The sequence below is a fragment of the Heteronotia binoei genome, chromosome 5, assembly GCF_032191835.1.
Source record: "Heteronotia binoei isolate CCM8104 ecotype False Entrance Well chromosome 5, APGP_CSIRO_Hbin_v1, whole genome shotgun sequence".
Classification (NCBI taxonomy): Eukaryota; Metazoa; Chordata; class Lepidosauria; order Squamata; family Gekkonidae; genus Heteronotia; species Heteronotia binoei.
This window is the reverse complement of record NC_083227.1, coordinates 101,952,760-101,975,546: the sequence shown is the minus strand read 5'-3', so window position 1 is coordinate 101,975,546 and position 22,787 is coordinate 101,952,760. Positions and strand designations below refer to the sequence as shown.

Sequence of the window (22,787 nt, the reverse complement as noted above, 5' to 3'; positions counted from 1 at the left end):
ATTCCACTCAGCTCTCACACCAAGCATAAGTAACTATCTTCCCTCTAGGCTGCAGAGTTCTGTGAGCAAAAATTCTAACTTGTGAGCTACTGGCACTGAAGTTGTGAGCTACTGGCATTAAAGTTGTGAGCTACTGCATAAATTAGTGTGCTGTGAGGTCATCCTTCCTGAGCTAAGACAAAAATATGTGCGCTGGAGGCTAAAAACTGTGAGCTAGCTCACACTAACTCAGCTTAGAGGGAACACTGGTTGGGGACACCATACACAGCAACATAACTGCCCCCCTCACTCTGGAAAGATCCCTCCCACCTCCTGCCAGGGCAAGCTAAGGATCTGGCAATCCTAACGTCCCGTGCCTTCCAACAATATTAATTATTCTAGTGCTATTATCTGAACAAAATTCTGGGGCAAAAATGGCATATATCAAGAGTACTTTATATTGCTTACATTTGGCATTGAGACATTTTGTGCCAATTTACCTGCTTCTGTGGATTTATTTGCCACCTTTTCAGCATCAGGCTTGGTAACCACCATGGAGGTAAGAGAGGTAACAAAGCTGAACTTCAAGGAGAATTTGGAAAGCAGGGATGGAAAAAAGCAGTGTTGTTTACTTCTACAGTGGTTCAGAGAAATAAAATGCACTGAATGTATTGCTTCATGATTCCAGATTCCATGACAGGTGTTTCTATTTCCCCTCATGGAAACGAACTATAAAGCAAAATGAAAACCAAGGTTGCTTGAAAGAGCATGTTAAGAAAATCAATACATCAAAAGCTTCAGGAAGGATTGTGTGATTTTTTTTTTTTTGTTTCATTATTTGAGTGACCTGTCAACCTGTCTTCTGAAACTTCATGAATGAAATGAGACAGTATTAACACTTAGTTTAAAAGAAAAGGTAACTAGTATGCTTTTAAGAAGTGTACAGCATAGTTCAATCTGCTTCAGGGTTATATAAAATATAAATGTTTAACTCTAAAAAATATAAGGTGCTCAGAAAAAATATTGTGTGGGGGTTCATTAATGATATTGTCATAAAAAACTAGGGAGATAACAGAGTTTCCAAATGGCAGATTATACCCAATATACTGATAGCATCTAAACTCCTCACATGATCTTTTTCAGTTTTTACACTATTGGCAGTTGAAATATTGATATAACATGATAACAATATGTATAATAGGTTTTCTGAATTCCCAGCTTTCATTTTAAAAAGAAGTATCTTACCCCATGTGTTTTAGAGATATGCCATACAAAAAGTGCTAGACATGGAAATTCAGAGGACCTGTTATACATATTTGTATAACTTTATATTGATATAACAATATTCAATTGCCAATTTAAAAAAAAACAAACAGTGGCAGAGTGCCCATGTTAGGGGAAATGTCTACTGTGTGGACGGGATTGGACCAGATGTGATGGGATAATCTGAATATTCCCTACATATTCCTCTCTGTATGACAGCCATCCAAACTTTGCTCTGGTCTTTCCCAAAACATTGCAGCAAAGCGAGTCTAGGAAAATTCAGGGAATAGCCAAGGAAAATACAGGAGGTGTATGAATGCACCACACTGCTGTGGGGAAGCATGGGGGAAAACATTTCCCAATAGCACTGCACCTGAGGCAAATACCATGAGCGAAAAAGGCCTAGATTAGCTGTGGTGCATGTGTCTTTACATACAGTGGAAAATTACATACATTGTACATTTGTGTGCATCTGTAAAAAATCCTTCATGTGAAGCAAGCCTCAGCAATTTCTAGAAAATTGGCTACAGAACCCAGAGACAGTCTCTGAGAGACTGCATGTGGACCTGGACATGGAAGGCATGTGATGCATCAACCTTGCTGAACCTTCACAAGTCTCGGTCTGGATGGGGGACCTCAGGGGAATCCTCTGTGTGTCACCTGGAGTTCCATGATGTGAGAATGATAAATAAAACCTACTTTGAACTATGCTTGAGGTTATCTTCTGAGAGACAAGCAAGGGAAGTTGCTGGTACTATGAAACTCATCATTATTCTAAATCTTGATCACCATAGGAGCATAAATAAAAGGGGAGAGATTAACTGGGATAATTACTATGATATTGTGACAGTCATTATTCAGTGATTGTTATGTAAGGACCAGGCACATGGTGATATGAAAGACCGTTGCTTGAGACTCTGGAGAACAGCTGCCAGTCTGAGTAGACAAGGCTGACCTTGATGGGTCAGTATAAGGCAGCTTCCTGAGACCTGATATTGTCAGATGACATATAATCTGTGAAATCTCTTCAAAAAATATTTTGAAGATCACTTTGTTTTAAATCTTTTTTGTATAGCAATACTTTCTAACTTGTCTTGGGAAAAGTTTCTGAACTTGCCCATAGAAGGCCAGCATGACACTAGCATTTCACATGAATGTCTTCATCTTCTGCAGCACAACACATTATACAGCCCTGCACTGTTGTTAGAGGAATTAAGCAACTACGATTAATATTTATTAAGGCAAAACTAATGAAGCGTGGAAAGCAAGTATTCTACGTTTTAAAAGCTAGGACATCAGGGAGAAGACTAAATATTCCATACACAAGGAATTTAAGGAAACTTTTGGAAAGAACACTGTTACATCTGAGGATTATACTATGTGCCTTCTGCGTGTTTGGGATCACCTTGTAAGTCTCTCTTTATTATATTGAACAAAGTCTTTAATGTGTTTTATTACAATTTAGCAAATTCTTCAATGTATTAACTTACGATTTTTCTAGCAGTTGCTGAATAGTTAAGTAGGCCCATAATCTCTCAATGAAGTTTCCAAAAATGTATTTCTGATTCTGAAATATTTCTTCTCTTTCTATTACATTTACTTGCTCTTTAACAGTCAATTTGTTCATTTGCTGAGAAGAGAAAAAAGTTTCAATTATTTGAAATGTGAATACAAGGAGTGTATATTCATTCATATGTTTATACACAAACACATCTTAAAGGAAATGACACTTTCAAATGACTTGCCATATGCCATTCTCATTTATTTTCTGGATTCACAATAGAACCAACCAAAAGGCTTATAATACACTCCAATGAAAAGTGGAGTTCAGCAAATTATCAATATTTATCTTATTATTTTTTCAGATGATACTAGGCAAATAAGTGCATGGGTGAAGTAATGAGAGCACTGATTCAAATAAACAAGGTTTCATCTATACAATGAAAGTGGCGACAATGGATTTTTACACAAATGACTATAGAAATTCAATTTCAAATCAAGCACCTCTATAATAGTAAACAATGTAGTGGTATTGGCCAAATGGAGCTCTTCGATTGTTTGAAACCTGCACTTCATAAACCATTGGCCCATCACCCATCATTTCACACTTCTGCACTCCTAGAAGAAGAAAAGGAAGACTGCAGAATTATTTCCCATCCTTCTCTCTGAATCAGAGTCTCAGAGCAGCTTACAATCTCCTTTATCTTCTTCCCCCGCAACAGACACTCTGTGAGGTAGGTGGGGCTGAGAGAGCACTCCCAGAAGCTGCCCTTTCAAGAACAACTCTTGCAAGAACTATGGCTGACCCAAGGCCATTCCAGCAGCTGCAAGTGGAGGATTGGGAATCAAACCCAGTTCTCCTAGATCACACTCTTAACCATTTAGGGTGGCCATAATGTCTGAAGGCCAGCCAGGGACACCTCTGGGGGGGGGGGGAAGGTAGGGGTGCGCGCGCGCGGAGCGCGCGTGCTGCCGGAAACAGGAAGTGATGTCACTTCCGGTGATGTCACTTCCGGTGATGTCACTTCCGGTGATGTCATGCCACCGCCGGAAACAGGAAGTGACATCACTTCCTGTGACATCATTTCCCCCGCGCCACCTGCCGGAAACAGGAAGTGACGTCACTTCCGGTGATGTCATGCCACCGCCAGAAACAGGAAGTGACATCACTTCCTGTGACATCATTTCCCCCAAATGCCACTGCCGGAAGCAGGAAGTGACTTCACAGCACTTCCTGTGACGTCCCCAAAAATCCCCCAAATATCACTGCCGGAAACACCAAGATTATTTATAGAGAGGGAAAGGGGGAAATAAAGTTAAATAAAACTCTTTTTTTACTTTTTTCAACGTGAGAAGACTAAAGAGAACGGGTTCCACGCTGAGAAGCCAGACAGATTCCAGTGAGATTCCAGGGGAAGTTCTCCAAGAGAGTTATGCCTACACTATTAGTACAGTGTAGTGAAGCAGAATTACAGAAATCCTGACTGTCATTTGGAATAAAAAGAGAGCCATCTCTTAGAACGGGATGGTGGTGCAAATGTAAAAAGGAGCTCCTTTGATGTATCACTACTGCATTTTTACATGCAAAACTGGTATGAACCTCTCTCTGGGTGCACACTACTTACATACAACTCTCTATCACAGATCTGTAGGAAAAACAGTATGCTAAGACACTAGGGTCAGGTTCCCTGCATAAGAACATAAGAGAAGCCACGTTGGATCAGGCCAGTGGCCCCTCCAGTCCAACACTCTGTGTCACATAAGAACATAAGAGAAGCCATGTTGGATCAGGCCAGTGGAGGGAGGGAGCTCCCTCCAAGTGGAAGAAAAAATCAAGAAGGTAGGCTGGAAATGGGGCCTGCAAACCAGAGCAGCACGTTCTACCACACTCTCCATTCTCTGCATGGTTCTGCCTAGAGTCACATGTCTTTACAGGTCTCTCATGTAAAAATAATTCCGTCATGCTTCCAAGCATATAGTGCCAGATTTAGCTTGTGATAGGTGCTCTTGAGATTAGTGCCCTTTAGATTGTTTTAGAAATGCTCTTTAGTTTAGGCTTCTTTCTTTCCTTTCAACTGCAACCTGAATGTGAACTGAATCTACTTTAATAAATGTAATCTTTATTTTGTAATATTCTTCTTGGGAGATTTATTTTCTTCACTCAATATCACACTTCTGTGACTGGACGAACTCTGCTGTATTAACCAAATATCACAATAATAACACCCAATGAGGCTGATGGGCAGTAGATTCAAGACAGACAAAGGAAGCAGTTTTTTTTAACTCAACAGGTGATTTAAATGTAGAATTCATGACCAGAGGATGTAGCAATGCCCACAAGCATAGATAGCTTTAAAAGGGGAGCAGTTAAATTATAAAGGCTAGGTCTATCAGTGGCTACTAGCCATCATGGCTGAAGAGCACCTCCATGTTCAGAGGCAGTAAACCTCTGCATCCCAGAGCCAGGAGGCAACTATCAGGGGAAGGCCTCAGCCTCTGTGCTCTGTCATTGGACCTCCAGAGGAACTGGTGGGCCACTGTGTGAGGCAGGATGCTGGACTAGATGGACCACTGAGCTATGGCCTCTTTCCAAATTCAATTAATTTGAGTATATTAAAAATTGTACTTGTACAAAAAAACCTGTACAAATTGTAAGAATATCAGAACTGATGACAGTAAATAAAAGAAGCCACTTCAGTTGACCATCATCCCCTCCAGCCATTAAAGAATTATGGAAATTTTAATTTCAAAACACAAACACCATTGCTTGCCTCTGCATAGCAACCCTTTCTAAATAGTCTCCTGATCCCCATCCAAGTAAAAACTGGGATAACCCTGCTTAGCTTCATGAAATCTAATAAGACCAGGCTAGCCTATCTACACAGGTCAGAAATATGAGGACTTTAAGAAACTGGTCAACATCAGCCCAAAAGCTGTTAAGACTGGTACTGCACAAATGACAACATTCTAACAGTCACATTCACTCAAAACCACTGCTTATAAATGAAATCTCAACCCTTTTATACAAAAGAGAGACCTGGGAATATAAGATTTCATTAAAAGGCACTTTTTTGCGACAAGTTAAGATATTTTACCATGCAAGTATTGATTCAGTTGAGGATTGTGTGGCAAAAATATGAGCTAGCTCTACAAAATGCAAAATACACACACTGGGGTCAGTTCCATTATAGGGCATCTGACCTCTCTAAGGACCTGCTCCATTGTTTGGAGAGTGCTGCATGACATAAAGCACAGGTCATTTGTCTGTCTTCCTCTCCTCTTCAAAGTCCATCCATTTGCAGTTTCCCTCACTTGCTAAAATTTAAAAGGAATGTCCATCTGGGAAACCCAAGAAGCCTCCCAGTCTCCAGAATCTACGTTACATCAGATGGCAAAGTTATAAATATCAAAACATTCCGTATCTAGCAGAACTCAAAGCAGACAAGCTGCATGCTGTCTGTTCTGCTTAAAATACCACAATGCATTTGATAAGCAGCATTTATTTCAATTCCAGGAGATGCATGATCAAAATGCAAGCTTCAAGCCCCCACAGTGCATGCACATTGAGAATTACCAGTCCCAACACACTATTTATTTGCTGTTTTCAGCCTACTATCACATCTGAGCCTGGCTTAATGGAAATAACTTGTTTCATCTACATCCAAGCTCATGAGGAGACAACTAATGGGACAAATGAAGTCTATTTGCACTCAGTTCAGAACAGATAAATGAAAGCAGATACAGTGGAGGAAAGCTGTTGCCTTCAACAGGGCTTTTTTGTAGGGGGGGAAGCAGGAACTCATTTGCATATTATGCCACACACCCTGACAACACCATTGTTTCGTTCAGGGCTTTTTTTTTTTTTTTAGAGAAAGCCCAGCAGGAACTCATTTGCACATTAGGCCACACTAGGGTTGCCAAGTCCAATTAAAGAAAAATCTGGGTACTTTGGGGGCGGAGCCAGGAGACTTTGGGGGTGGAGCCAGGAGACATTGGGGGTGGAGCCAGGAACAAGGATGTGACAAGCATAATTGAACTCCAAAGGAGTTCTGGCCATCACATTTAAAGGGACGGCACACCTTTTCAATGCTTTCCTTCCATAGGAAATAATGAAGGATAGGGGCACCATCTTTTGGGGCTCATAGAATTGGACCCCCTGGTCCAATCTTCTTGAAACTTGGGGGGTATTTTGGGGAGAGGCACTAGATATTATACTAAAAATTTGGTGCCTCTACCTCAAAAAATAGCCCCCCCAGAGCCCCCAAAACCCACGGATCAATTCCCTATTATTCCCTATGGGAATCGTTCTCCATAGGGAATAATAGAGTGCCCAGTAGACATTTCCCTCCCCCCCCCACGCTTTCTAAAGCGGGGGGAGGGCCTCCAAACCAGGGAATCCCCTCCCCCCTCCCTCTCACACACACAAATACTTACCAGATTGGGGAACTCTACTTGCTGTGAAAACGAAAGGGAAAAAAAAGGGAGGGGCTGTTCTCCGAAGCTCTTCCTGCCCAGCCTTAAAGGAGCCACACATTTTACAAACGGCTCAGGATCTCAACAATATGAAGCCTACAGGTATGTTCTCCCCCCCCACCCCCCCTTCCCGATTTCTGGGGGGCGGGAGATTAGGCTGCGAACCCAGAAGTCCCCCGCCAGAGCAGAGGGGGTTGGGAAGCCTAGGCCACACCGCTTTCAGCCCCCTCCCTGCCTGCCGGGGGGGGGGAAGAAAACAAAAACAAACAGAACTCCCCAGAAAACAAAAAGCTTACCTTCTTGCAGGCAGGGATATAGATATAGCCAGCAGGCGGGCGAAGCGGGAAGGGAAGGGAAGGGAAAGGAAAGGCAGGCCGGAGACTGCTGGGCTGCCGCCCGGCCCAGGCAGCCACCCAGCAGGCGGAAGGGAAGGGAAGGGAAAGGCAGGCCCAAGACCGCTGGGCCGCCGCGCGGCCCAGGCAGCCATCCAGCAGGCGGGCCGGGGTCTCCTTCCCCGTGGAGAGACCCCCTGCCCGCCCGGAAGCCCCAACAGGAAGCCACGGCTCAGCGCCGCTGCCTCCTTCTCCTCCGAGGCCGCCCCAGCATGCCCCTTGCCGCCCGCGCAGCAGAGGGGCCGGGCGCCGGGCGGAGAAGCGAAGCAGGCCCACGCATGCCGCCTTTGCCCCTGCAGAGAATGGAGGGGCGGGGCGCAAGTCCGGCCTGCTCCTGCTCCTCCAGCGTTGCTGCTCAGGGTCCTAGAAGGACCCAGATTCGGGACTTTCCACGCTTCTCCGCAGCTGCTCCTCCGAGATGGGCTCAGGAGGAGCAGCTACGGAGAAGAGGCAGCAGCAGCAGCGCAGCCTCCGCCCGCTTCCGCCGGCTCCTCTCGCTGGCTGGCTAAACCGGGACTTATAATGGTCCCGGTATAGCAAGCCCGGGAGGCGGGAATTGGGGCCCAAAAGAGGGACATTCCCGGCTGACCGGGACGATCTGGCCACCCTATACCATTACACCAAACTGGCTCAGTCCCTATTGGCTCACTCCCCTGCCCCACCTACTAAATCCAATCAGAAGGCTGCTTCTCAAACTCTGTACACTGCTGACTGACCACAACTGAAAGTTAACTGCTGTCACTCTGCTTCTGTTCACGATCACACTACTAATTCCAGCTATGGAATTAGGAAGAGAAACGATGGTTTGAGAGTGAGGAGTGTGTGAGGTGAAAGAGTGACACCCCAATCAAAAGTCATTATTATTCACTGAAGGATTAAGCTATAATCATTTTGAAACCAATACACTTATTTTAGAAATAAAGTTTTATTTTGTTTTATAGTAACCTGGAGCCCTATGATTTTAAAATATACGAGTCTCATCCTCAGGGCCACATAGTTCAACAAAGAAGCCTTACAGCTTGGGCACAATTCAGTGGGGAACATTAAATAAAAGTGTTTAGAATTAAATTCCTGGTGGCAGCATTACACACAAATTAAAAGAGAAGTTCTGACAATTTGCTCGGCACGCAGAAGCTAATGGCGTCAATCCCTGCCATGTCGTTTTAAAACTCTGCATGAGACACTGAGGGGCTGCTGCCACTCTGAGTACACAATATTTACCTTGCTGGACCAGGGGTCTGATTCACTATCAGCCTCTGTCATGTCATGACTGTTCAAATGCCATCTTCTACTGCATGGGGTGGAATTGGAACACTGCACTTACCCCTTCTAACATTCAATACATATTCATCAACCCCACCCTCATTCTAGAGCGCATTGTATATTCTTCTCACAATGGGCCTTATTGCTAATTAAGGCAATAACACAACTGTAAAAAATGCAATCCAGACAGTTCTCCTGAGCCACGCTTGTTTTCTTTAACCATGAAATCATTCAGGTTTGAAACATTCTTACAGTCCTAAGAAGTTAGTCCCTTTCAAGCTGTTTCCAGTGTGGCCTCTGACAAGGGCACTCTGCTCATTCAACTTTAACCTCCAAAATTAAGCTCTGACAGGACTTCTTCATTTTTCTTTGGGAACTGTTTTATTATGAAACCATCCTATTCTGCAGCCTGGCTCTCTAATTTCTTTTTCTCCCTATCCATCTCCTTAGGAACCTTCTGTCTATCAACAAATCTTAGGAACCTTGTGTCTATCAACAAATCTTTAGATCACCTTCCTGCACTTTTCCTAAACTTCCTGGCCTTTCTGAAGGGAAGTTAGCACGTACTGTTATGATGCTACCTTGGCCTTTTTGGAAGGAACTTCCTAGGAGAAATTGACCAAACCTGTAAACTTTCCTATTTAAGTTACTTGTAAAACAAACAAAAAACTTCACATATCCCAACTATAATTTGTGGAAGCAACCAAGCATTGTAAGTTTACATTCTAAACATCCACAACACCAGATGAATTTCTTGTGTGCAAAATGTTTAGAATGTTAGTAGACTGTGCTTCAAAGTGTATTGCTGTTTGTGTTCTTCGTGTACATACTTGCTGAAAAATGAAAAGGAACACAGAAGTTAATTAATTTTAAGGGGAGAAATTGTACTTCTCTAGCATTTCAGACCACAACTGTTCTCCAATTGATTTTTCAGCAAACATTTCATTATAATAATTTCCCTTTTAACAGAATCTTGAATCTATTAGAATAACTGGTTTTCAAAATCTTCTATAGCACCTCATATGTTTGAAACAGACTTTGTAAAAAGTTCACATGGTAGCAGAGTGTTAATAGCACACAAGATTTTATTAGTACATATTTACATATTTTCTTCAGAACTCCTAAGAATTTAAAGAAATCCTCAAAGACAAGCACAATTATTTGTTAGTTTGGAGGAAGAGATTGGATTTATACTCCCCCTTCATTCAGAGCCTCAGAGTGGCTTACAATCTTCCCCTCCCCATGATGGACACCCTCTGAGGTAGGTGGGGCTGAGAGAGCTCTGAGAGAACTGTTCTTGAGAGAACAGTTCTGACAGAACTTGAGATAACAGCTCCGAGAGACTGATCCGAGGTCACACCAGCAGTTGCATGTGGAAGAGTGGGGAATAAAACCTGGCTATCTCCCAGATTAGAATCTGTGCTCTTAACCACTACACCAAATTGGCTCTCTAATCCAAATCTGAATCAGGTGAAATAATAGTTATTATCCAACAACTGGCAGCACTTCATGCAAACAAAGCCATAACTGCCAAATACTTACTGTTTGAGCTTTAATTTCTACAGGGAAAACTTCAAGTTCATTGCTGATTTTCCCAGCTACTACAGTCTCGGAGACGTCAAAGAGCAGTTTGAAGTTATTCTGAGTGATTTCCTGTACTGTGTTGTCAAGATAGTCCATTTCAATCTCCTTCAGGATGGGAGTAGCTACCTCATGATAAAAGTTCTTCAGTCAGAGAGAAGAGGTTACTGTGGTATTAAATCTAATGTACCAGTCATGCTAAACAACTATGGGTAGACCTTAATATATCCCGATGGGTTTACCCTGAAACATGAATTGCTACACATTTGGTCCTACCTGAAGCTGGAGGGTTGCATCTTTATCCTCGTATATATCCCGAAAAAATCCTCCATTGTCTAATGCTATCTTCTTCAGGAATAAGTAGTCGACATCAGAGCCAAAGCCAAGACAGTAGAGGAAGTATTTCCGATTATTAGCCTGCTTTATGTTTCCTTGAATGTCATGGACATCTGTAACACCTATCAAGCAGAAGAGGCAAACATGCTCATGTAGTTGGGCACGTTAACTACTGGATATAATTTGCTGAATTTTTGAATGAATACGGAGAAGATCACAGAGAATACAAATATTAATCAGAGTTGAAAAATGAAATGTGTTACATTTTGATTTTTTTTGTTTAGAGTCAGCTTTTTCCACTGAGACTCAAAGTGTAGAACACAGTGTATGTCAATATGATCAACATGATGGGACATCCAATAAACAATGCAATAGGGCTTAGATTGCAGAAATCTGAAACAAAGTGTAAGCATTTAAACATGACAAATTAATCAATTAAGAAATTACACAGGACGAGCATATTGACAGCAACAAGGAGTATCTACAATAGAACAAACTAGGAGTCAAGTAGCACCTTTAAGACCAACAAAGTTTTATTCAGAATGTAAGCTTTCATATGCATGCATACTTCTTCAGATGAGGGGATGGGGTACAGTGAGCTGAAATAAATATAGCTGGTTAGTTGAGTGTAAACTGATACAAAGTTAGGATCAAATGGCAAAATAGTGTAATAAATTGGAAGACCATTTGGTCTGGATAGCATTTACATGGGAAACCAATAAAAGGTAATAAAAGTTGCCTGTTAATTACTCTTGCTACAAGTCTATGTAAAGCAAAAGGACATGCATTTCCTAGTGATTATCTACAATATCTACAATAGTATCTACAATAGGTTACAGTTAGACCGATTCCCCACTAGGCTTGTTCTCCCCCCGCCCCAACACAATACTTCCATCCAATTTTGCACAAATTGGATGGCTGCGACTTGGCCCACCTCTTTCTCGCAGCAAGCAGAAACTGTTGCCTTGGGTAAAAGGCGGGCCAAGTCACTGCAGCGCAGCAGCTTGTGCGAAATTGGATGGAAGCATGGGGGGGGGGGGACACTCTGACGCCGGAACAAGCCTAGTGGGGAATTGGTCTTACAGTTCACTGTCCCTATGCCCTTACAAAAGCATCTTTCTGAACTATTTCAAAGACTTAGCCATAACATAGAGCCAGGGGTAAGGCTGGAACCAAGGCTTTCTATATCAGAGCCAGTCTTGACCTTGAGTCAGTCACAAGTTCTTTTAGAGATGTTCTCTCAAGAACAGTTCTTGAAAGAGCTCTCAGCTCCACCAACTCACAGAGTGTCTCTTGTGGGGAGGAAAAGAGAAAGGAGATTGTAAAGTGCTTTGAAACTCTGAGTGAAGGGTGGGGTATGAATCCAATCTCCTCCTCCTCCTATAATCTGACATCTCATGAGTGAAGCTTTGCAAAATTTGGTGTGTCAGGCACAGAATCTGAAGTGGTGTGTGACAGACTGCACCTTTTTTAAAGCTTAGAAGTGCTTTACAAACAACTGAAGGACTGTGAAGAGTTAATTCTTCATGGAAACAGAGGGCCTTGAGTGACAGGCTGCTCCAAACAATCTGATGGATTAGCATCAGCTGAGCAGAGAAATACTTTGGAACTGGATGATGAGGAGATTCAGTTTGATTTCACCCTTAGCTGAGAGCAGTTTAATACAGATGGAGAACTGGAGTAAAGCTGACGGATTTTTGGGAAGTAAGTGGAGACTTATTCGGACCAAGGAGAGGAGATAGATCTTCTAAAGAGGGAAAAAAAAATCCCTACCCAGTTAAACAGGGAGTTAGATTGAATAGTGTACCTCAAAGTAACTCTATAGTGATCCTTGCCATTATGTAAATGGATAGAATAGTGCCAGGAACATCCCTGCTGCTGTTAAATTATAAATTATATAAACTGGAATGGTTTTTAAGACATGGATTTAACTACTGTATAACTTTTAATGCCATTTTTAATTATTGTATATTGTATAATGTTTTATTTGAACGTTGTTAGCCGCCCTGAGCCTGCCTAGGCGGGGAGGGCGGGATACAAAAAAAATTTAATAATAATAATAATAGTGTAGAGAACCCTGGCCTGGTGTGGTTAGAAACTGCCTTTGGAAACCTTAAGAGCAGGGGTTTTTTGGCAGCAGGAACTCCTTTGCATATTAGGCTACACCCCCCTGATGTAGCCAATCCACCAAGTGCTTACAGTAGGCCCTGTAAGAAGAGCCCTGTAAGCTCTTTGAGGATTGGCTACATCAGGAGGGTGTAGCCTACTATGCAAAGGAGCTCCTCCTACAAAAAAAAAGCCCTGCTTAAGAGTCAGTTAAAAACTCAAAACGGGTATGCTGTTTCAAGAGAAGGGATTTGAGTACTGGAAAGAGTGCACAAGTCTCCTGGAAACCAAGAGAGTTAGAAAGTACTCAAAGAAAGCAGGACTTATTTTGTAGCAGAAACTCCTTTGTATATGACAGACAGACAACCTTTATTGGCATATCAAAGATGTTAAGAGCTAAAACTTTAAAAATGCAGTGAAAGAACAAAGCAAGGCATAAACAAAATACATCAGTTAATACAGGGCTTTTTTTGAGCAGGAATGCACAGGAACACAGTTCCGGCTGGCTTGGTGCCAGAGGTTGTAGCCTAATATGCAAATGAGGTCCCGCTGAGCTTTTTCTACAAAAAGCCTTATGTGAAACAATGGTGATGTCAGGGGGTGTAGCCTACAAAGAAAGCCCTGAGTTAATAGCTTTCCTGGTTCAAATTGTGAGCTGAAGGAAACAGGCAACATTAGAGGTTATAAGAGGGTTATAACCAAAAAGTAACCGCTGGACCTTAACTCTGTCAGGAAGGCCACACCATGTACAAAGAAGGGGATTCAAAAATTTTCCTCTGAACTTTAATATAAAGTGGACAAGTTAATAAAACATGAGAAACAGATTCAATAGCTCCCAAACTACAGTGACATCGTCTAAGTTCATCGGGAATTTTTTGACATCTTCCGGAAAAGATGGCTGATGGCAGTACATTAAATCTGGCCAGCATGAACGCCCTTCTTTGCTGAGGGTCAATTAGAGAGCAAAAACAGGCTAACTGGCCGGGGGGGGGGGGGGGGTTGGAGACAATCCCAGGTAAATTGGAGAGCAAGTTTTCCTAGCTGCCTCAATCAGGGGGGACTTCCGGCTGGGTGGGGACCAGCAAGACACCCTCCACAGACCTCCGGGCTTTTAAAAGTTTTTATTTCTTATTGTCTGATTAGATTTTATTATTATTTCGGCAACAGCAAACATCACCCAGCTCATTAAGTACATGAGGTTTATTCAGTATGCTGGAAAGTGTTGTTAAACATTCTTTTAACCTGCTGCTATCTTTGGAGATTCCTCCCACAAGCTACAAGTCACAAGCCAATTAAGGCAGAAAATCTTGCTACCTCTTATTGCAGAGAAATAGACTTTTGACTGGACTTGATTAAGAGAGTGCAAGAACTTTTATTGTTCTGAAATGTTTAGACAATTGTCTGAAGCTGAGTAAGAACTGGGGCCTGAGCTTTGGGAGGGACAACAGCTCCAAGCATTAAGTTTGTTAAACCCTTTTATAATCAGGTTTATAGCTTGTTTGCTACCTGGAATCCTACAAGGCTCTAAGTGTTTTCATCCAGTCAGTTGTTATTTTAGTAACCAATTTAACTTGCATGTAAGCCTGAAATGGGGTCACTCAAATGTCCAAGGAAGCCAGAAGAACTCCCCCCCTCCACAAGCCTAAGCAATAAAAGATAGGAGATTATTTTTCCATCCAAGTACCTTGCAACAGATTATCTCCTTTGGCAAATCTCCCTGATTCCCTTTCTGCAACCAGAGCTTCTTCTACTGCAATTTGCATTTCAACTTCTGGTTCTGAGGAGCTCTGTAATGATGAAAGTGACTGCAGCAACAGAGACCTCAATTACAGATCTAATCTCTCTGGGTCCAAGAGACTGCCCTGTTCAAGCAGCAAGATCTTACCATGCAAATGACTCTCATAAAGCTTCCAGCTGCATCTCCCCCCCCCCCCCATTTCCTTGTTTCCCTTAATTTCCATTTCTTCCCCCCTTTCTTTGCATTAATTTTGCTGGCCTGACCCCAGAACTGTTTTTTAAGTTGATAGTTTCGTATGGCCCGTGAATGATGTTATAAATATCCAAATGGGCCTTGGCAGAAAAACGGTTTCCCACCACTGCCCTACGGACACCAGTCCTCATAGGGTATAATGGAGAATTGATCTGTGGGTATCTGGGCTCGGGGGGGGGGGAGGGCTGTTTTGTGAGATAGAGGCACCAATCTTTCAGCATAGAATCTGGTACCTCCCCTCAACCTCCCCCCTCCAGTTTCAAAAAGGTTGGACCAGGGGTCCAATTCTATGAGCCCCCATTCCAGGCAAAACCCACGCTGCTCGGGCTCCATTTGCACGTGGTGAGATGATGTCACCCGGAAGTGATGTCATTGGGCTGGCATGCTTTTCTGAAGTGTTCTTTCTCGCCACCATTGTTTGGTTTATTGGGCCAGCTGAATTCTGTTGAGAAGAAGGGACTGGAGACAAGTTAACTGGAATTTGTAGAGGAGTTAAAGTCAGTTGCTCTTCGTCCTTGTTCTGATTAAATAAAAGACATGTTCTCAGTTACTCTAGTCTAACTGTAATTGATTGTTGCTCATGTGTTGGCAAGTTTTTATAAGAGGCCAGGAGATCTTCTTCCAAAGCACCCCTTAGTTTGAGGTTTTGCATGGACTTTAGAGGGTTGAATGCGATTTCCATGAGTAATGCCTACCCACTCCCCCTCATATGAGACTTGTTGAGCAAAGTGTCCCAAGGAAAAATTGGACCTCCGTGATGCCTACTTCCGCTTCCGGATTAAGGAGGGGGACGAGTGGAAAATGGTGTTCAACACCCCGTTAGGGCAGTATGAATACTTAGTGATGTCTTTTGGCCTGAAGGGTGCACCCGGGGTGTTTATGAACTTAATCAATGAAGTGTTGCAATGATTCTTGAATAAGGGCATGGTTTGTTACCTGGATTATGTGTTAATATACTCCCAAACCTCCCTTCTCACATTAACATGGTCAGGCAGGTGCTACAGACATTGTATGACTACAAACTGTTTGCCAATCTATCAAAATGTAAATTTCACTGAACAGAACTAGATTTTCTGAGTTACAGAATCTTGGCGGATGGGTTGGGAATGGACCCCACCAAAATCAAAGTGGTAGTGGATTGGGAGGCCCCTTGAACCTGTAAACAGCTCCAAAGCTTCCTCAGGTTCACAAATTTCTACAGGGGGTTCATAAACAACTTTACGGAGATGATCCTCCCCCTAATAGACCTCTTGAAAATGAAAGGCAAGGGAGCGCAAGCACTAAAGGGCAGCACAAGCTTAAAATGGATGGCTCAGTGCCAAACGGCGTTTGAGGAACTGAAAGCCTTGCCTAATTCACCCAGACAAGAACAAAAGGTTTGTGGTTCAATGTGATGCAAGCAGCGTGGCCCGCACAGCTGTGTTGCTCCAGGAAGGGGAGGATGGGAAGTTGCACCCTTGCGCTTATTTGTCCCAAAAATTTAGTTCAACCGAACGAAATTGGTCAGTGTGGGACAAGGAAGCCTCAGCCATTAAACTGGCCCTGGAGGCATTATCTAGAAGGGGCCAGGGAGCCATTTGAGCTTTGGACAGATCAGAAAGAACTTGGTGGCACTGATCGCCACCCAAAAGCTGAACAATAAATAAATTTGGTAGGCGGGGTTCTTCCATCGCTTTAAATTTACCCTTGGCCACATTCCCGGGAGGCTGAACTTCCTAGCAGACACGTTATCCCACCTCCCATAACACGATAGCAAGAAGGAGGAGGTAGTTGACTCCCTCTTTACCCCCGCCCAACTGAGCGCTTTGGTCACCATCCGCTCGTAAACACAGAAGGAGGCAGAGGGCCCCGATACATTCTATGAATCCATAAAAAATTCCCTGGCGGATGACCCGCCAGATGACAAATTACAATTATAATGCTCCAACGAGGGGTTGTGGCTAAAAGGGGATAAATTGTTCATGCCGGAAAAACTACGGGGCGAAGTGATTCAGAGAGAGCGCATGATTCGAAGCTGGGGGTGCACTTCAGATTTGTAAAAACCATCCACCTAGTACAAAGGCAATTCTGGTGGCCTGATCTAAGGAAGGACATAGCCCAATACGTTGCTAGTTGCCCCACGTGCGTAATGGCAAAGAAACGGGCGGAGCCCCCACCAGGGAAACTGCAGCCACTACCCCCCCCCCTCCGCCTCTAGGCCCTGGGAATGCATTTCCATGGATTTTATTACCAACCTGCCTCCTTCCCAAGGGAAGACAGTGGTATGGGTAGTAGTGGACACCTTCTCCAAACAAGCTCACTTTATCCCATGCAAACAATTACCCACCGCTAAGAAACTTGCCAAATTGTTTATACAGCACGTATTCCACTTACATGCTTTTCCCAGTAAGGTGATTTCCAACCGCGGGGCACAATTTGTTGCCAAGTTTTGGGAGCACCTATGCGGTCTGGCAGGGGTTGAGAGGGGGCTCAGTTTGGCCTACCATCCCCAGACACTCTGAATTATGGGATCTTAAGGTGGGGGATACCGTTTACATTTCCACCAAACACCTCCCCAACACCCCAAACTGTAAAAAACTGGGGATGAAATACCTGTGTCCCTTCCCCATTAAAAGGATTGTAAACAATGTGACTGTTGAACTAGACTTGCCCAAAAACTTAAGACATGTCCACCCCTGTTTCCATTCCAGCTACCTCAAACGCAGCCCTGGTCCCTCGCCTTCACACCCACAGCAGGAACCGCCAGCTCTGACTCTGATTCATGGTCAAATTCATCATGAGGTGCAGGAAATAGACTCTAAACTAAAATGAGGTGAATTGTTCTGTCTCATCAAATGGACTCACTTCCCACTCAGTCAAGCTGAATGGGTCCCAGCATCTGAAACCAACTGTCAAAGATTGATTAAAGACTTCCATGCCAAATATCCAGACAAACCCAGGGGAAGGGGACCGTAAGGGGGGTAGAATGTCAAGAGTCTATCCCCACTGCCTATCCTCTTGTCATATAATAAGCTGTGACTACTCTTTAAGACTGACCCTGAAGAAATGTGTAACTGATTGAGACTGCCTGCATTTTTGCTTTGCTTTTTTCACCTGCTTTGCTCATCCCTTAGTAGTTATCTTAGTAGATTGTTAACATGGCAACCAAAGTCGCGAACTGGAGGAGAACGGAGGCAGATATAGATAGTGCACCTGGAATGCAGTAGTGGAGGAGGGTGGGGTCTAGAATTGCCCGCCAGAATAGCCTGCCGCTTTTTGCCGTGCTTTGCTTGAATAGATAATGGTTGACCCTAGGGTATATATGCAGTGCCTCTAAGCTGTGACGTTAGTTTCAGCAAACCATTGTATTGCCATATGATGCTTGGAATAAACGTCCGAGTTAAATACCTGCGTATTCCTTGACTCTGGGGTCTGACACTGGGCCCCATGATCTTCACTGGCCAGCTAGGCCCCAGGGAGGCCGCCATGTGGCTCACCTCAGCCCAGCAATCCCTGAAGGCCAGACCAAGTGATCTCAAGGGCCGTAAATGGCCCTTGGGACTGACGTTCCCCACGCCTGCCATAGGGTATAATGGGGTGCCCAGCAGACATTCCCCCCCCCGCTTTCTGATAACCAAATCAAGGGATCCCCTGATCCCAACTGGGAACTAGCAATCCTAGGTGGCCTCATTTTCAGCTGAGACTGAGGAATGGGGGGGGGGGGGATTTTAAACCACTTCCTCCCATGTCATCTTCCTGACCTTGTAGCAGGAAAAGTCCTGTATTCTCCAATTAATAGTAAATCATACTTACAAACGAGGTCTGAGGCAAGATCAGGAAAACAGCTTCTTTATTTAACGTGCATCTAGACCATTGTACACGGGCTTCAGAGAAAATCTGAGCAATGACTGCAATTACCTGCCGTCCTTTATAGGGTGCCTCCACCCACTCACTACCTAAAACATCTCAGCTTCCCAGGTCCCTGGGACACTGACAAAAACATGCATTAGTCTGTCGGTTCAGCCTGTTTATTTCTCACTCTTCCTGCCTTTACCTTATATGGGCTCCTTCTTGTTGCCAGCTGTCCCTTGTTTCCTTATTGCTAAATTGCTATTAACCTGCGTATATGTTCTACCTTCTGCAGAAAAAGAGGAAGTTCCCTCTGCTGATGTTCCAGCTGGCCTTTAGCAACCCTGCTGCTCTGCGGTTTGCTCAGGAAGTTACAAATTTTGCTGCTTGTCTTCTTCGTTTGCTTAGCTGGCAGCCAGTTCCCCTTTTGCTTAGGCAAAAAGATTCTAAAAGCATTTCTGTGGGCCTTATTAATTCCACCCTTCTCTACCATTTCCAATTATCCAGCAATCCATATTTCCCTTTATCAATATCCCTTCTTACTCTGCCGTCTCATTCCCCTCTTTCAAGCTGGGCTTGATTACTTATCATTACATCCACAAACCTTCATACATACCAAAATCAATCTATTAAAACCAAACATCAAACCCATACTTAGAAACACATCTGGAATAAATTTGATAACCATTTGAACAGGCCCGCTCCAGACCCCAGGACTGCACCATTACATTACTACAGTCCCTAAGCCTGGAACAGGTCCAATCATGGATCTCTTAACTCGATCAACTGGCTGTTGCTTGAGGAATTTCTTCTCCCTGAGCGTAGAGCAATCAGCTCCTGTGTGACTGCAGCTAGGGGAGTTGTCTCCGATGCCTGTGGGATCCTGCCATTTCCGGTAGGCCAGGATCCAGAGGGCGTTGCCTGTGGAACCTCACTACTGCCGGTGAGTGAGGTCCAGAGGTCGATTCTTAACAACCAGACCCGGGGGCAAAACTGCACCTGAAAAGCCTATCTAGGAAAACCTCAATCAAACTGCATAACCAAAACAATACAAAGCTCAAAACAAGCCTACAATTCAACATAATATATAATATTTCTTCCTGGGGACTGGATTTTCTTATTTCCAGGAGGCACAACCTTTTAACAATCACTCTGGACAACCATGGCAGCCTAGGCAAACCAATGGGCAACATAGGATCCAGAGGGCGTTGCCTGTGGAACCTCACTACTGCCGGTGAGTGAGGTCCAGAGGTCGATTCTTAACAACCAGACCCGGGGGCAAAACTGCACCTGAAAAGCCTATCTAGGAAAACCTCAATCAAACTGCATAACCAAAACAATACAAAGCTCAAAACAAGCCTACAATTCAACATAATATATAATATTTCTTCCTGGGGACTGGATTTTCTTATTTCCAGGAGGCACAACCTTTTAACAATCACTCTGGACAACCATGGCAGCCTAGGCAAACCAATGGGCAACATATAATTAATTAAAACCAAAGTATTCTCTATGGGCTGGGGCAAAAAGATTATAATTGCCCCTCTTCGTTACTCCACACAAAAAGATGGTATGCCTGTGGAAAGAGAACCTCCAACACGGATCCAGACGCAATACACATAGCGTCTGAATATGTGCTGGAACACCTCCAACACAGATTCAAATAACATTTCTTCATTACTATTTTAGTATTTCCAAACAGCCTTTTTATGAATAACATCTTGATCATTTAATCCCCTAGGCATTTCAGTATGAGCAAGGCACTAAGCAATGTGTCAAGCTAAAACTAGCTTTGGGCACATTTTGACTACTTACCCCTAGGGATCATCTTATTTTCTTCCCTTCTTCTGGGGCAAACAAATCTTATGCATAGAGCTGTTGCTAGCAAAGAAAAGTGGCTTCAAAACATTAAAAAAAATCAAAATAATCCAAAAATTACTTTAAAAGGAACAAAAAGAGTCCCCTCTTTGTAGCTTCACACAGAAACTTAGCAAGTTGGACTTTCTTCCGGACTTTCTTCCTCCTGGAGAGGCTCTTGTAGGCTTACACCTCGTTCTGGGACTGGGCCAGCTGCTTCTTCCATGCTTCTACCATTTCCTGGCCATCTCCCTCTGGCGCAATCCGGCTACAGCCTTCAGGCGCGGGACTTCCTTGATGCCAGTCAGTTCCCCTTTGTGGATCTGCTCGATCTGCTTCGCTGCTGGGCAGCGTTCTTTCTGCCAGCTGCTTGGCCTTTCTGTAGACACCCAGGAGCTCAAGCGTCGCAGACATCGGGACCTTCAGATGACCCTTGGTTTCCTTATCTGGATCGGCCCTTCTGCTAGGGTTTTCTCTCTTATCTTTTGCAGCAGCAGCAAAGGAAAAGCTATTAAGGAAGCTCTTCAGCCCACAGTTTCCTTCATCGGCCCTCCACTTCTCGGGCCGACTGAGCCGCAAAGGCTGATCACCTGCAACTTCGTGGTTGGTGGGCAAAAATAAATTTGGTGGGCTGCACACAGGCACTTCTACAAGACATCTGGTTTCTGGAGGACTTCTGCTACCTCACACGTCTTAATGGCTTTGTGCCTGCTGGTAGAGCTTGTTGGCATCGGCTTACTAGGCAGATGGGAGCCTCCCTGCCGGCATCTCACTCGAGGGCAGTTGTTTTTCACTTCCGCAATCTTGGAGGATTATTTCAGAGACACTCAGCAAGCACTTTAAAAGTCTCTTCCCCCTTGTGCCCAATGAATACCTTGTAGCCCAGCATGGGCTTGGAATCAGGAGCCCTGGATCTGCTGGACATCACATGGCTGACGGAGATTTCTTCTGAGAAGGTAAGCTGACCAGAGGCAGGGGACTTGCTTCTGGAGTACTTCTCTCCGGGAGGGCCCATAGATCTGGAATTCTTCAGTTCTTAATCAATAAAGGGGGCGAGGGTGAGGTCTAAGTGAGTCTAGGTGGCAAAAAAGATTGGGAGCTTTGCATTGGGCTTAAAATCAGCTCCCTATAAGGGGCAGCAGAAACACTGCTCTATATCCTAATATTTAATTCCCGGGGGTACCTTGACTAAAATTGCCTTGTCCTGAGACTGAGATGCCTGTCCAGGAACAGTATATCTGGCACATCAACATAATCAATCAAAAACACAAATGGGACATAATTAGTTCTTCTAGAGGCTGTTCCTACATGGCCCTATATGGCAATCATAAAATAAACTACAGCACAGTTTCCCTGGTTAATAAAACAACATCTTTGGGGTTGTCTCCCGGAATTTCCGGGGGTAAAATGCATTGTTTCGTTACACTATATGGCACAACACCAATCCGTTAGCTAGCTTAACCATACTCACACTTCCCGTTTCTCTGAGTGAAGCCGAGCTTTACGCAATACTGCAGACATATTTCACATCACCACAACCAGCCTTTACACTATCCAGCTGCCTGGGGTGCTGCGAAACCCGTCCGCGGCTCTCACACTGTTCAGCAGACAACTTCTCTGCCTTTCGCGGCCTAACTCGCTCTGATCCCAATCCTTGATCCACTAATGGTCGATTTTCTTTTTTTTTGACCCTTAATTACCCCCTAATTAATGTCCACAGTGCTTTTGTCACTGTGATGACATCAATTACTATGCACCATATATAATCAGTGCAATTTGAAAAATTTTCAAGAGTTATATGATCTTTTTGCCTCCAGCATTTTAGTGTGGGTCAAAGCATACCTAGTCATCACACACCAAGTGAAATTTATAAACGGTTCTCTCTCCCACACAGTGATATATGGACTTGTAAATTAAAGCTTGAGCCACTTGCTGAGCTCTTCCAGTAATGGTTACACAAGCAAAGGGGCAGAAGCTGCTGTGGCCCATACTAGGGCCACCATTGATCATACCAGGAGGTAGATGGCATTTTATTTCCAGGGTCCCAACATTCTGGACCTGGGTCACCTCCAAATACCAATAATCAACATCGGCCCCCCATGAGCACATATAGGACCGCTTTAATAAGTATACAATACGTCTCCCCCGACTGACAGACAACTAGAACACAAGAACAGGGAGGGGTAACATATATGGGATCCTATTCAGCTGCTTCTCTG

General features: G+C 43.8%; 1 pseudogene; it reads right to left on the bottom strand.

Moving 5' to 3' along the window:
• Positions 1-389: 389 nt before the first annotated feature.
• The window catches only part of LOC132572029 (inter-alpha-trypsin inhibitor heavy chain H4-like), a 42,503-nt pseudogene continuing 20,105 nt past the window's right edge, over positions 390-22,787 (bottom strand).